Raw genomic sequence first — 16,167 nt, forward strand, 5'->3', positions numbered from 1 at the left:
CTGTTAACTTGGGGGATAGCTAGGCTAACTATAGCTTTACTGCAAGGCAGCTGCAGAAACGCCACAAGCAAAGCGGCCAGGGTGATAACTATTTACTCATTTTACTTTGTGATGTGAAACACTATTATGAAATGTAATGTACAATATTAGCTGATATTATTAAGGAAGTAGGCCCACATCTACTTTCGGAAACGGTAGTCTACTATTTCACTGAAGCATTAGCATGACATTAGCCTCTGTTGCCCGGGCAACACATACTACAGTGGTCTATGATGTATCTGTTTTCAATCGTTAAAATAAACATTCCTCACATATACATTTTCGTTGTAGGATTTATTATGACATTAGATTACAAGTAAACGATTTGTGGGTGAAATTATCATTACCTGTGGTTTCAATCCAGTGTATCACTGCAACGCTGTAGCCTACGCGAGACACACGACAAAAACATCTAACATACACAGCTGTTTAGGAAGTCAAACGGCGACAGAACATGTTCGGCACTCCCCTTACTTAAATCAAAAGTCTATCTAACTACTAACCTGAACTTCATTGCCACAACCTAAACTTTGTCAATCTGTTCATGAAAATAATTAATTTCAGCCTAAACCGTACAACGGAACGTTTAATCGAATTCAACCAACACAATCGCTACCGAGACGAACACAGCAGTAGTCTAGTACTGTACCGTAGTAGTAGAATTTACCGGGGCAGCTTCTCCACACAGGGCTATATCGCATTTTGCGTTGTTACCTTACAATGATCGCTACCAGTGAGCTTTTTATGAATGAGCGATTTTCCACTAAATAAATGTCAAGCTTATTTACGTTTTGGGGGGCATATTTTCAGTTAGCAGATGGTACTGTTTGAATCGCGATTCCATCTTCTACTGCCGGGTAACGTCGTAGAATAATCTTCAAAGGGGGTTCTTTATTAATGAATGAATGCAATGAGTAGGCTAAATGCATGAAAATATCACGAGAAGGGAAAAACTTAAAAGGACGTTTAAGTCATAGAGATTAGGTCCATTTGTACACCGGTCTGCCAAATGTATTCTTTTTGATTCAACGATGAGGCTGCCTCTTGCAGGGGAAATGAGAAGACATCCATTTCATTCTACACTTCTACAATTGTGAGAATGCTGTTCAGCATTCTCACAATAATAATAACTAGAAACGGCTGTTCCTGCGAAACAGCAGTGAGAATGCTGAAAACCGGAATGGGGATAGCTGACCATGCTAAAAAAGTTGAAAGGTGAAAATTTTGTAGAAAGTTATAAGCTGAAGCTTCAAAGCAACCGAAAGGTATTTTTGAAAGGGGCTGGAACAGCATTCCAACAATGATTTGAAAGGATTTACCATTACTTTTAAAGGGAGAATAACTTGCACAAAAACCTTAATATTTTAAAAAGTATAAAAGTGAGAAATGAGAAAATACCCGCAAGATGAAATGAATTTAAAAAATGTGTGAGTCACACAAAAGAGGCAGTGTGGAAGCTGAACTGCATCATCTTAACAAAGCTAAGAGCTTACATAGCCTACAATGCGGGAGAAGCTGAAAGCTGAACTGTTAAACAGAAGAAGAAGTAGGCTAGCTAGTCGTAACAAGAATATTATCGTTTTAACAGATTAAATTGTAATTGGGATAGTATTAGCAGTAGCAGATGTAGCCTATGCGTTTACTCGGCTTTCTTAGTTGGATTCAATGTGTTGATGGAATGAAACATACAGCAGTAGGGCCGATAGAGGAAGACACGGCGACACTTTGTTGCAGAAGGATGATGGTGCAAGTTTTGTCCGTGGAGCATACAACGATTAATAAAAAAGAATCATGTAGACGCGTTTATTGAGTAATCGCATAACTAATTACACATGTAAACGGAGTAATCGTATTATTGGCATAAACCGACAATTGCTAGTAATCGTGTTTCTCATGGTCAAGTAAACGTACCAATCACCTGTGTGAGAGACTGAGTGGTGCGTGTCTGTCGTTACGGTGATGGTGCAGCTATGATTGCTAACGCGCTGAGGGCAGAGAATAAGAGAAATGTAGCTAGAATCCACACCTCAAACAAGATAACCTAGACGCAAAACTGTACGTCCAATCCAAAATATAAGGATATTTTCCGAGACCCAAGACTGCCGAAACCAGAGATATTCTTTATATGTCTGTGCAGTCAGAAATACGACTCTACCTGCAGTTTCAAAAACGTGTTCCTTTTGCTTTCCTGGTGCTTGTTTGTTTGGTTGCCACGGTGATGGCGCAGCTGTGATAGCTAACGAGCTAGGCAGAGAGAAAAACGAACATTTACCTATCATCCACACCTCAAACAAGTTGACCTAGACGCAAAACTATACGTCCAATCCAAAATATAAGGATATTTTCCGAGACCCAAGACTCTGCCGAAACCAGAGATGTCCTTTATATGTCTGTGCGGTCAGAAATACGACTCTATCGGCAGTTTCAAAATCTTGTTCCTTCTTGCTTTCTCTGACTGATTTTACTCACCTCTCCATTGAAGTTAGTGAGATAATTTGAAAGGCTGCTCTCGCTTCAAGGCTCATAGCTGAAAATCTGTAAATGTGAGCTCTTTAGTAGTTACATTGGCTGAAAGAGGACAATGTTTCCTACATTTTAAGGTATAACTTGTTTCTGTAAGTTAAACTATATGAACGTTAGAGGAATTTGTTTGACAAATTAGTTGAATATCAGAAAATCAAGAAGGAGCAAACATTTTAATGTATTTCAAACTGTCATAATTCAAAATTGGCTGAACATTTGAAAAAGCTGAATCATTTGGGAATAGCTGAATGTCTTGTGAACATTTTAAAGGTTGAATGGTGTCTCTAGCTGAAAGTAAGCTGAAGTAGTTACGTTTGAAAGAGGAGGAAGCTTTTTAATGATTTGAAAGGATTTACCATTACTTTTAATGGGAGAATAATTTGCACAAAAACCTTAATGTCTTAAAAAGTATAAAAGTGAGAAATACCAAAAGTCATAGCCATCATCTCCTGAAGGAGCTGAACGTTTTGATACAAAAGTTGTAGGAATCGGTTAAAGTATGCAGAACGAGTTAAAGGCCAAAAAACGGCGGAAGAACTGAGAAGTTGAAAAGCAATAGTGAGAATGCTTAACAGCATTCTCACAATAAAGAGAAACAGGAAAACAATAGTGAGAATGCTGTTAAGCATTCTCACAATAATAATAATAAAGAGAAACAGGAAAACAATAGTGAGAATGCTTAACAGCATTCTCACAATAAAGAGAAACAGGAAAACAATAGTGAGAATGCTTAACAGCATTCTCACAATAAAGAGAAACAGGAAAACAATAGTGAGAATGCTTAACAGCATTCTCACAATAAAGAGAAACAGGAAAACAATAGTGAGAATGCTTAACAGCATTCTCACAATAATAAAGAGAAACAGGAAAACAATAGTGAGAATGCTTAACAGCATTCTCACAATAACTAGAAAAGGCTGTTCCTGCGAAACAGCAGTGAGAATGCTGAAAACCTGAATGGGGATAGCTGACCATGCTAAAAAAGCTGAAAATAGTGAAAATTTAGTAGAAAGTTATAAGCTGAAGCTTCAAAGCAACCGAAAGGTATTTTTGAAAGGGACTGGAGCAGCATTCCAACAATGATTTGAAAGGATTTACCATTACTTTTAAAGGGAGAATAATTTGCACAAAAACCTTAATATTTTAAAAAGTATAAAAGTGAGAAATGAGAAAATACCCGCAAGCTGAAATGAATTTCAAAAATGTGTGAGTCACACAAAAGAGGCAGTGTGGAAGCTGAACTGCATCATCTTAACAAAGCTAAGAGCTAAAATAGCCTACAATGTGGGAGAAGCTGAAAGCTGAACTGTTAAACAGAAGAAGAAGTAGGCTAGCTAGTCATAACAAGAATATTATCGTTTTAACAGATTAAATTATAGTTGGGATAGTATTAGCAGTAGCAGATGTAGCCTATGCGTTTACTCGGCTTTCTTAGTAGGATTCAATGTGTTGATGGAATGAAACATACAGCAGTAGAGCCGATACAGGAAGACACGGCGACACTTTGTTGCAGAAGGATGATGGTGCAAGTTTTGTCCGTGGAGCATACAACGATTAATAAAAAAGAATCATGTAGACGCGTTTATTGAGTAATCGCATAACTAATTACACATGTAAACGGAGTAATCGTATTATTGGCATAAACCGACAATTGCTAGTAATCGTGTTTCTCATGGTCAAGTAAACGTACCAATCACCTGTGTGAGAGACTGAGTGGTGCGTGTCTGTCGTTACGGTGATGGTGCAGCTATGATTGCTAACGCGCTGAGGGCAGAGAATAAGAGAAATGTAGCTAGAATCCACACCTCAAACAAGATAACCTAGACGCAAAACTGTACGTCCAATCCAAAATATAAGGATATTTTCCGAGACACAAGACTCTGCCGAAACCAGAGATATTCTTTATATATCTGTGCAGTCAGAAATACGACTCTACCTGCAGTTTCAAAAACGTGTTCCTTCTTGCTTTCTCTGACTGATTTTACTCACCTCTCCATTGAAGTTAGTGAGAGAATTTGAAAGGCTGCTCTCGCTTCAAGGCTCATAGCTGAAAATCTGTAAATGTGAGCTCTTTAGTAGTTACATTGGCTGAAAGAGGACACATTTTCCTACATTTTAAGGTATAACTTGTTTCTGTAAGTTAAACTATATGAACGTTAGAGGAATTTGTTTGACAAATTAGTTGAATATCAGAAAAAGAGCAGCCAGCAGAGTGTGCCACTCTGCTTGCTGCTTGTTCATAAAAATCAAGAAGGAGCAAACATTTTAATGTATTTCAAACTGTCATAATTCAAAATTGGCTGAACATTTGAAAAAGCTGAATCATTTGGGAATAGCTGAATGTCTTGTGAACATTTTAAAGGTTGAATGGTGTCTCTAGCTGAAAGTATGCTGAAGTAGTTACGTTTGAAAGAGGAGGAAGCTTTTTAATGATTTGAAAGGATTTACCATTACTTTTAATGGGAGAATAATTTGCACAAAAACCTTAATGTCTTAAAAAGTATAAAAGTGAGAAATACCAAAAGTCATAGCCATCATCTCCTGAAGGAGCTGAACGTTTTGATACAAAAGTTGTAGGAATCGGTTAAAGTATGCAGAACGAGTTAAAGGCCAAAAAACGGCGGAAGAACTAAGAAGTTGATATAATAATAATAACTAGAAACGGCTGTTCCTGCGAAACAGCAGTGAGAATGCTGAAAACCTGAATGGGGATAGCTGACCATGCTAAAAAAGCAGAAAATAGTGAAAATTTAGTAGAAAGTTATAAGCTGAAGCTTCAAAGCAACCGAAAGGTATTTTTGAAAGGGGCTGGAGCAGCATTCCAACAATGATTTGAAAGGATTTACCATTACTTTTAAAAGGAGAATAATTTGCACAAAAACCTTAATATTTTAAAAAGTATAAAAGTGAGAAATGAGAAAATACCCGCAAGCTGAAATGAATTTCAAAAATGTGTGAGTCACACAAAAGAGGCAGTGTGGAAGCTGAACTGCATCATCTTAACAAAGCTAAGAGCTAAAATAGCCTACAATGTGGGAGAAGCTGAAAGCTGAACTGTTAAACAGAAGAAGAAGTAGGCTAGCTAGTCGTAACAAGAATATTATCGTTTTAACAGATGAAATTATAGTTGGGATAGTAATAGCAGTAGCAGATGTAGCCTACCATTGAGTGTGTTTACTCGGCTTTCTTAGTTGGATTCAATGTGTTGATGGAATGAAACATACAGCAGTAGAGCCGATACAGGAAGACACGGCGACACTTTGTTGCAGAAGGATGATGGTGCAAGTTTTGTCCGTGGAGCATACAACGATTAATAAAAAAGAATCATGTAGACGCGTTTATTGAGTAATCGCATAACTAATTACACATGTAAACGGAGTAATCGTATTATTGGCATAAACCGACAATTGCTAGTAATCGTGTTTCTCATGGTCAAGTAAACGTACCAATCACCTGTGTGAGAGACTGAGTGGTGCGTGTCTGCCGTTACGGTGATGGTGCAGCTATGATTGCTAACGCGCTGAGGGCAGAGAATAAGAGAAATGTAGCTAGCATTTCTCTTATACACACCTCAAACAAGATAACCTAGACGCAAAACTGTACGTCCAATCCAAAATATAAGGATATTTTCCGAGACCCAAGACTCTGCCGAAACCAGAGATATTCTTATATGTCTGTGCAGTCAGAAATACGACTCTACCTGCAGTTTCAAAAACGTGTTCCTTTAGCTTTCCTGGTGCTTGTTTGTTTGGTTGCCACGGTGATGGCGCAGCTGTGATAGCTAACGAGCTAGGCAGAGAGAAAAACGAACATTTACCTAGCATCCACACCTCAAACAAGTTGACCTAGACGCAAAACTATACGTCCAATCCAAAATATAAGGATATTTTCCGAGACCCAAGACTCTGCCGAAACCAGAGATGTCCTTTATATGTCTGTGCGGTCAGAAATACGACTCTACCGGCAGTTTCAAAATCTTGTTCCTTCTTGCTTTCTCTGACTGATTTTACTCACCTCTCCATTGAAGTTAGTGAGAGAATTTGAAAGGCTGCTCTCGCTTCAAGGCTCATAGCTGAAAATCTGTAAATGTGAGCTCTTTAGTAGTTACATTGGCTGAAAGAGGACAATTTTTCCTACATTTTAAGGTATAACTTGTTTCTGTAAGTTAAACTATATGAACGTTAGAGGAATTTGTTTGACAAATTAGTTGAATATCAGAAAAAGAGCAGCAAGCAGAGTGTGCCACTCTGCTTGCTGCTCATTCATAAAAATCAAGAAGGAGCAAACATTTTAATGTATTTCAAACTGTCATAATTCAAAATTGGCTGAACATTTGAAAAAGCTGAATCATTTGGGAATAGCTGAATGTCTTGTGAACATTTTAAAGGTTGAATGGTGTCTCTAGCTGAAAGTAAGCTGAAGTAGTTACGTTTGAAAGAGGAGGAAGCTTTTTAATGATTTGAAAGGATTTACCATTACTTTTAATGGGAGAATAATTTGCACAAAAACCTTAATGTCTTAAAAAGTATAAAAGTGAGAAATACCAAAAGTCATAGCCATCATCTCCTGAAGGAGCTGAACGTTTTGATACAAAAGTTGTAGGAATCGGTTAAAGTATGCAGAACGAGTTAAAGGCCAAAAAACGGCGGAAGAACTGAGAAGTTGAAAAGCAATAGTGGGAATGCTGAACAGCATTCTCACAATAACTAGAAACGGCTGTTCCTGCGAAACAGCAGTGAGAATGCTGAAAACCTGAATGGGGATAGCTGACCATGCTAAAAAAGCTGAAAATAGTGAAAATTTAGTAGAAAGTTATAAGCTGAAGCTTCAAAGCAACCGAAAGGTATTTTTGAAAGGGACTGGAGCAGCATTCCAACAATGATTTCAAAGGATTTACCATTACTTTTAAAGGGAGAATAATTTGCACAAAAACCTTAATATTTTAAAAAGTATAAAAGTGAGAAATGAGAAAATACCCGCAAGTTGAAATGATTTTCAAAAATGTGTGAGTCACACAAAAGAGTGAGTGTGGAAGCTGAACTGCATCATCTTAACAAAGCTAAGAGCTAAAATAGCCTACAATGTGGGAGAAGCTGAAAGCTGAACTGTTAAACAGAAGAAGAAGTAGGTTAGCTAGTCGTAACAAGAATATTATCGTTTTAACAGATTAAATTATAGTTGGGATAGTATTAGCAGTAGCAGATGTAGCCTATGCGTTTACTCGGCTTTCTTAGTTGGATTCAATGTGTTGATGGAATGAAACATACAGCAGTAGGGCCGATACAGGAAGACACGGCGACACTTTGTTGCAGAAGGATGATGGTGCAAGTTTTGTCCGTGGAGCATACAACGATTAATAAAAAAGAATCATGTAGACGTGTTTATTGAGTAAGAGCATAACTAATTACACATGTAAACGGAGTAATCGTATTATTGGCATAAACCGACAATTGCTAGTAATCGTGTTTCTCATGGTCAAGTAAACGTACCAATCACCTGTGTGAGAGACTGAGTGGTGCGTGTCTGTCGTTACGGTGATGGTGCAGCTATGATTGCTAACGCGCTGAGGGCAGAGAATAACAGAAATGTAGCTAGAATCCACACCTCAAACAAGTTAACCTAGACGCAAAACTGTACGTCCAATCAAAAAAATAAGGATATTTTCCGAGACCCAAGACTCTGCCGAAACCAGAGATATACTTTATGTCTGTGCAGTCAGAAATACGACTCTACCTGCAGTTTCAAAAACATGTTCCTTCTGCTTGTTTGTTTGGTTGCCACGGCGATGGAGCAGCTGTGATCGCTAACGAGCTGGGCAGAGAGAATAACTAATGTAGCTAGAATCCACACCTCAAACAAGTTAACCTAGACGCAAAACTATACGTCCAATCCAAAATATAAGGATATTTCCCGAGACCCAAGACTCTGCCGAAACCAGAGATGTCCTTTATATGTCTGTGCGGTCAGAAATACGACTCTACCGGCAGTTTCAAAATCTTGTTTCTTTCGCTTTCTCTGACAAATTTTACCCACCTCTCCATTGAAGTTAGTGAGAGAATTTGAAAGGCTGCTCTCGCTTCAAGGCTCATAGCTGAAAATCTGTAAATGTGAGCTCTTTAGTAGTTACATTGGCTGAAAGAGGACAATTTTTCCTACATTTTAAGGTATAACTGGTTTCTGTAAGTTAAACTATATGAACGTTAGAGTAATTTGTTTGACAAATTAGTTGAATATCAGAAAAAGAGCAGCCAGCAGAGTGTGCCACTCTGCTTGCTGCTCATTCATAAAAATCAAGAAGGAGCAAACATTTTAATGTATTTCAAACTGTCATAATTCAAAATTGGCTGAACATTTGAAAAAGCTGAATCATTTGGGAATAGCTGAATGTCTTGTGAACATTTTAAAGGTTGAATGGTGTCTCTAGCTGAAAGTAAGCTGAAGTAGTTACGTTTGAAAGAGGAGGAAGCTTTTTAATGATTTGAAAGGATTTACCATTACTTTTAATGGGAGAATAATTTGCACAAAAACCTTAATGTCTTAAAAAGTATAAAAGTGAGAAATACCAAAAGTCATAGCCATCATCTCCTGAGGGAGCTGAACGTTTTGATACAAAAGTTGTAGGAATCGGTTAAAGTATGCAGAACGAGTTAAAGGCCAAAAAACGGCGGAAGAACTAAGAAGTTGAAAAACAATAGTGAGAATGCTGAACAGCATTCTCACAATAAAGAGAAACAGGAAAACAATAGTGAGAATGCTTAACAGCATTCTCACAATAATAACTAGAAAAGGCTGTTCCTGCGAAACAGCAGTGAGAATGCTGAAAACCTGAATGGGGATAGCTGACCATGCTAAAAAAAGCTGAAAATAGTGAAAATTTAGTAGAAAGTTATAAGCTGAAGCTTCAAAGCAACCGAAAGGTATTTTTGAAAGGGGCTGGAGCAGCATTCCAACAATGATTTGAAAGGATTTACCATTACTTTTAAAGGGAGAATAATTTGCACAAAAACCTTTATATTTTAAAAAGAATAAAAGTGAGAAATGAGAAAATACCCGCAAGCTGAAATGAATTTCAAAAATGTGTGAGTGACACAAAAGAGGCAGTGTGGAAGCTGAACTGCATCATCTTAACAAAGCTAAGAGCTAAAATAGCCTACAATGTGGGAGAAGCTGAAAGCTGAACTGTTAAACAGAAGAAGAAGTAGGCTAGCTAGTCGTAACAAGAATATTATCGTTTTAACAGATTAAATTATAGTTGGGATAGTATTAGCAGTAGCAGATGTAGCCTATGCGTTTACTCGGCTTTCTTAGTTGGATTCAATGTGTTGATGGAATGAAACATACAGCAGTAGGGCCGATACAGGAAGACACGGCGACACTTTGTTGCAGAAGGATGATGGTGCAAGTTTTGTCCGTGGAGCATACAACGATTAATAAAAAAGAATCATGTAGACGTGTTTATTGAGTAAGAGCATAACTAATTACACATGTAAACGGAGTAATCGTATTATTGGCATAAACCGACAATTGCTAGTAATCGTGTTTCTCATGGTCAAGTAAACGTACCAATCACCTGTGTGAGAGACTGAGTGGTGCGTGTCTGTCGTTACGGTGATGGTGCAGCTATGATTGCTAACGCGCTGAGGGCAGAGAATAACAGAAATGTAGCTAGAATCCACACCTCAAACAAGTTAACCTAGACGCAAAACTGTACGTCCAATCAAAAAAATAAGGATATTTTCCGAGACCCAAGACTCTGCCGAAACCAGAGATATACTTTATGTCTGTGCAGTCAGAAATACGACTCTACCTGCAGTTTCAAAAACATGTTCCTTCTGCTTGTTTGTTTGGTTGCCACGGCGATGGAGCAGCTGTGATCGCTAACGAGCTGGGCAGAGAGAATAACTAATGTAGCTAGAATCCACACCTCAAACAAGTTAACCTAGACGCAAAACTATACGTCCAATCCAAAATATAAGGATATTTCCCGAGACCCAAGACTCTGCCGAAACCAGAGATGTCCTTTATATGTCTGTGCGGTCAGAAATACGACTCTACCGGCAGTTTCAAAATCTTGTTTCTTTCGCTTTCTCTGACAAATTTTACCCACCTCTCCATTGAAGTTAGTGAGAGAATTTGAAAGGCTGCTCTCGCTTCAAGGCTCATAGCTGAAAATCTGTAAATGTGAGCTCTTTAGTAGTTACATTGGCTGAAAGAGGACAATTTTTCCTACATTTTAAGGTATAACTGGTTTCTGTAAGTTAAACTATATGAACGTTAGAGTAATTTGTTTGACAAATTAGTTGAATATCAGAAAAAGAGCAGCCAGCAGAGTGTGCCACTCTGCTTGCTGCTCATTCATAAAAATCAAGAAGGAGCAAACATTTTAATGTATTTCAAACTGTCATAATTCAAAATTGGCTGAACATTTGAAAAAGCTGAATCATTTGGGAATAGCTGAATGTCTTGTGAACATTTTAAAGGTTGAATGGTGTCTCTAGCTGAAAGTAAGCTGAAGTAGTTACGTTTGAAAGAGGAGGAAGCTTTTTAATGATTTGAAAGGATTTACCATTACTTTTAATGGGAGAATAATTTGCACAAAAACCTTAATGTCTTAAAAAGTATAAAAGTGAGAAATACCAAAAGTCATAGCCATCATCTCCTGAGGGAGCTGAACGTTTTGATACAAAAGTTGTAGGAATCGGTTAAAGTATGCAGAACGAGTTAAAGGCCAAAAAACGGCGGAAGAACTAAGAAGTTGAAAAACAATAGTGAGAATGCTGAACAGCATTCTCACAATAAAGAGAAACAGGAAAACAATAGTGAGAATGCTTAACAGCATTCTCACAATAATAACTAGAAAAGGCTGTTCCTGCGAAACAGCAGTGAGAATGCTGAAAACCTGAATGGGGATAGCTGACCATGCTAAAAAAGCTGAAAATAGTGAAAATTTAGTAGAAAGTTATAAGCTGAAGCTTCAAAGCAACCGAAAGGTATTTTTGAAAGGGGCTGGAGCAGCATTCCAACAATGATTTGAAAGGATTTACCATTACTTTTAAAGGGAGAATAATTTGCACAAAAACCTTTATATTTTAAAAAGAATAAAAGTGAGAAATGAGAAAATACCCGCAAGCTGAAATGAATTTCAAAAATGTGTGAGTGACACAAAAGAGGCAGTGTGGAAGCTGAACTGCATCATCTTAACAAAGCTAAGAGCTAAAATAGCCTACAATGTGGGAGAAGCTGAAAGCTGAACTGTTAAACAGAAGAAGAAGTAGGCTAGCTAGTCGTAACAAGAATATTATCGTTTTAACAGATTAAATTATAGTTGGGATAGTATTAGCAGTAGCAGATGTAGCCTATGCGTTTACTCGGCTTTCTTAGTTGGATTCAATGTGTTGATGGAATGAAACATACAGCAGTAGGGCCGATACAGGAAGACACGGCGACACTTTGTTGCAGAAGGATGATGGTGCAAGTTTTGTCCGTGGAGCATACAACGATTAATAAAAAAGAATCATGTAGACGTGTTTATTGAGTAAGAGCATAACTAATTACACATGTAAACGGAGTAATCGTATTATTGGCATAAACCGACAATTGCTAGTAATCGTGTTTCTCATGGTCAAGTAAACGTACCAATCACCTGTGTGAGAGACTGAGTGGTGCGTGTCTGTCGTTACGGTGATGGTGCAGCTATGATTGCTAACGCGCTGAGGGCAGAGAATAACAGAAATGTAGCTAGAATCCACACCTCAAACAAGTTAACCTAGACGCAAAACTGTACGTCCAATCAAAAAAATAAGGATATTTTCCGAGACCCAAGACTCTGCCGAAACCAGAGATATACTTTATGTCTGTGCAGTCAGAAATACGACTCTACCTGCAGTTTCAAAAACATGTTCCTTCTGCTTGTTTGTTTGGTTGCCACGGCGATGGAGCAGCTGTGATCGCTAACGAGCTGGGCAGAGAGAATAACTAATGTAGCTAGAATCCACACCTCAAACAAGTTAACCTAGACGCAAAACTATACGTCCAATCCAAAATATAAGGATATTTCCCGAGACCCAAGACTCTGCCGAAACCAGAGATGTCCTTTATATGTCTGTGCGGTCAGAAATACGACTCTACCGGCAGTTTCAAAATCTTGTTTCTTTCGCTTTCTCTGACAAATTTTACCCACCTCTCCATTGAAGTTAGTGAGAGAATTTGAAAGGCTGCTCTCGCTTCAAGGCTCATAGCTGAAAATCTGTAAATGTGAGCTCTTTAGTAGTTACATTGGCTGAAAGAGGACAATTTTTCCTACATTTTAAGGTATAACTGGTTTCTGTAAGTTAAACTATATGAACGTTAGAGTAATTTGTTTGACAAATTAGTTGAATATCAGAAAAAGAGCAGCCAGCAGAGTGTGCCACTCTGCTTGCTGCTCATTCATAAAAATCAAGAAGGAGCAAACATTTTAATGTATTTCAAACTGTCATAATTCAAAATTGGCTGAACATTTGAAAAAGCTGAATCATTTGGGAATAGCTGAATGTCTTGTGAACATTTTAAAGGTTGAATGGTGTCTCTAGCTGAAAGTAAGCTGAAGTAGTTACGTTTGAAAGAGGAGGAAGCTTTTTAATGATTTGAAAGGATTTACCATTACTTTTAATGGGAGAATAATTTGCACAAAAACCTTAATGTCTTAAAAAGTATAAAAGTGAGAAATACCAAAAGTCATAGCCATCATCTCCTGAAGGAGCTGAACGTTTTGATACAAAAGTTGTAGGAATCGGTTAAAGTATGCAGAACGAGTTAAAGGCCAAAAAACGGCGGAAGAACTAAGAAGTTGAAAAACAATAGTGAGAATGCTGAACAGCATTCTCACAATAAAGAGAAACAGGAAAACAATAGTGAGAATGCTTAACAGCATTCTCACAATAATAACTAGAAAAGGCTGTTCCTGCGAAACAGCAGTGAGAATGCTGAAAACCTGAATGGGGATAGCTGACCATGCTAAAAAAGCTGAAAATAGTGAAAATTTAGTAGAAAGTTATAAGCTGAAGCTTCAAAGCAACCGAAAGGTATTTTTGAAAGGGGCTGGAGCAGCATTCCAACAATGATTTGAAAGGATTTACCATTACTTTTAAAGGGAGAATAATTTGCACAAAAACCTTTATATTTTAAAAAGAATAAAAGTGAGAAATGAGAAAATACCCGCAAGCTGAAATGAATTTCAAAAATGTGTGAGTGACACAAAAGAGGCAGTGTGGAAGCTGAACTGCATCATCTTAACAAAGCTAAGAGCTAAAATAGCCTACAATGTGGGAGAAGCTGAAAGCTGAACTGTTAAACAGAAGAAGAAGTAGGCTAGCTAGTCGTAACAAGAATATTATCGTTTTAACAGATTAAATTATAGTTGGGATAGTATTAGCAGTAGCAGATGTAGCCTATGCGTTTACTCGGCTTTCTTAGTTGGATTCAATGTGTTGATGGAATGAAACATACAGCAGTAGGGCCGATACAGGAAGACACGGCGACACTTTGTTGCAGAAGGATGATGGTGCAAGTTTTGTCCGTGGAGCATACAACGATTAATAAAAAAGAAGACGCGTTTATTGAGTAATCGCATAACTAATTACACATGTAAACGGAGTAATCGTATTATTGGCATAAACCGACAATTGCTAGTAATCGTGTTTCTCATGGTCAAGTAAACGTACCAATCACCTGTGTGAGAGACTGAGTGGTGCGTGTCTGTCGTTACGGTGATGGTGCAGCTATGATTGCTAACGCGCTGAGGGCAGAGAATAAGAGAAATGTAGCTAGAATCCACACCTCAAACAAGATAACCTAGACGCAAAACTGTACGTCCAATCCAAAATATAAGGATATTTTCCGAGACCCAAGACTGCCGAAACCAGAGATATTCTTTATATGTCTGTGCAGTCAGAAATACGACTCTACCTGCAGTTTCAAAAACGTGTTCCTTTTGCTTTCCTGGTGCTTGTTTGTTTGGTTGCCACGGTGATGGCGCAGCTGTGATAGCTAACGAGCTAGGCAGAGAGAAAAACGAACATTTACCTATCATCCACACCTCAAACAAGTTGACCTAGACGCAAAACTATACGTCCAATCCAAAATATAAGGATATTTTCCGAGACCCAAGACTCTGCCGAAACCAGAGATGTCCTTTATATGTCTGTGCGGTCAGAAATACGACTCTATCGGCAGTTTCAAAATCTTGTTCCTTCTTGCTTTCTCTGACTGATTTTACTCACCTCTCCATTGAAGTTAGTGAGATAATTTGAAAGGCTGCTCTCGCTTCAAGGCTCATAGCTGAAAATCTGTAAATGTGAGCTCTTTAGTAGTTACATTGGCTGAAAGAGGACAATTTTTCCTACATTTTAAGGTATAACTTGTTTCTGTAAGTTAAACTATATGAACGTTAGAGGAATTTGTTTGACAAATTAGTTGAATATCAGAAAAAGAGCAGCCAGCAGCTTGCTGCTCATTCATAAAAATCAAGAAGGAGCAAACATTTTAATGTATTTCAAACTGTCATAATTCAAAATTGGCTGAGTATTTGAAAAAGCTGAATCATTTGGGAATAGCTGAATGTCTTGTGAACATTTTAAAGGTTGAATGGTGTCTCTAGCTGAAAGTAAGCTGAAGTAGTTACGTTTGAAAGAGGAGGAAGCTTTTTAATGATTTGAAAGGATTTACCATTACTTTTAATGGGAGAATAATTTGCACAAAAACCTTAATGTCTTAAAAAGTATAAAAGTGAGAAATACCAAAAGTCATAGCCATCATCTCCTGAAGGAGCTGAACGTTTTGATACAAAAGTTGTAGGAATCGGTTAAAGTATGCAGAACGAGTTAAAGGCCAAAAAACGGCGGAAGAACTAAGAAGTTGAAAAACAATAGTGAGAATGCTGAACAGCATTCTCACAATAAAGAGAAACAGGAAAACAATAGTGAGAATGCTTAACAGCATTCTCACAATAATAACTAGAAAAGGCTGTTCCTGCGAAACAGCAGTGAGAATGCTGAAAACCTGAATGGGGATAGCTGACCATGCTAAAAAAGCTGAAAATAGTGAAAATTTAGTAGAAAGTTATAAGCTGAAGCTTCAAAGCAACCGAAAGGTATTTTTGAAAGGGGCTGGAGCAGCATTCCAACAATGATTTGAAAGGATTTACCATTACTTTTAAAGGGAGAATAATTTGCACAAAAACCTTTATATTTTAAAAAGAATAAAAGTGAGAAATGAGAAAATACCCGCAAGCTGAAATGAATTTCAAAAATGTGTGAGTGACACAAAAGAGGCAGTGTGGAAGCTGAACTGCATCATCTTAACAAAGCTAAGAAGTAAAATAGCCTACAATGTGGGAGAAGCTGAAAGCTGAACTGTTAAACAGAAGAAGAAGTAGGCTAGCTAGTCGTAACAAGAATATTATCGTTTTAACAGATTAAATTATAGTTGGGATAGTATTAGCAGTAGCAGATGTAGCCTATGCGTTTACTCGGCTTTCTTAGTTGGATTCAATGTGTTGATGGAATGAAACATACAGCAGTAGGGCCGATACAGGAAGACACGGCGACACTTTGTTGCAGAAGGATG

This window comes from Osmerus eperlanus, chromosome 2 (assembly GCF_963692335.1).
Source record: "Osmerus eperlanus chromosome 2, fOsmEpe2.1, whole genome shotgun sequence".
In the NCBI taxonomy this organism is placed as follows: Eukaryota; Metazoa; Chordata; class Actinopteri; order Osmeriformes; family Osmeridae; genus Osmerus; species Osmerus eperlanus.